Below are 851 nucleotides of genomic sequence, written 5' to 3'. Positions count from 1 at the left end.
AGACCAGGGCCATTATCCTTGAAGGAGTAACAGAAGTGGGGCTTTCTGGTTTTTCCGATGGTGTGGAAGATGGTTCTGGACATTCTCTGGGGCTCTTTCACGGACTGAATATCTCCCCAAATTCATGTTAAAATCCCCACCCCCTTTGTGATGGGATTTAAAGATGGGGCCTTTGGTAGGTGTAGATGAGGTCATGAGGGTGGGTCCCTCCTAATGGGATTAGTTTCCTTATACTAAGAGGTACCAGAGACCTTGTTCTATTTCTCTCCAGCCCCAGGAGAAAGCTCTCGTCCGAAACCAGTCATGCTGGCACCTTGAGTTTGGGCTTCCGGCCCCCCCGCCCCCGCCCGGATCCGTGACAACAGAGATTTCTGCTTAAGCCGCGTGGCCGGTGCTATTTTGTTAGAGCAGCACTAGCTGATTATTAACACAGGCTCCCCAGTCCTTATGTGTTGAAGGGTCAGGAAAGGATCTCATGATGCTTTCGGGGCCTCGTCTAGTTTACAGGTGCTTCCTTGCTTGTCTGTTTACCTAACGATACCTGTTCTCGTGGACGTCCGCGGCACGAGGTGGCGGGGAGTGATGAAGACAGAGGAAGAACTAACGTTTCGGCCAAGGAACTTTTTGACTGTGCTATGCCCAGCATCGGGGCCTTCCAGTCATCTAGAGGGAACCCCAAACCCGGCCAGGCTTCTGGCCCCGCTGAGCATAGAGCGAGCGCTCAGGAGGTGCTTGAAGGTGGCTTCGCTGACCGTGTCCGTGTCCGTCTGCAGCCTGCCTCGGATGGATATCCGGTGGAGGAGAAGGAGCGCTTCTTTGGGGGGTATTCTCTTCTCTGAGCAACCTCGTAG

This window comes from Canis lupus, chromosome 28 (genome assembly GCF_048164855.1).
Source record: "Canis lupus baileyi chromosome 28, mCanLup2.hap1, whole genome shotgun sequence".
In the NCBI taxonomy this organism is placed as follows: domain Eukaryota; kingdom Metazoa; phylum Chordata; class Mammalia; order Carnivora; family Canidae; genus Canis; species Canis lupus.
The sequence above is the reverse complement of the archived record's forward strand: the minus strand, read 5'-3'. Positions refer to the sequence as shown.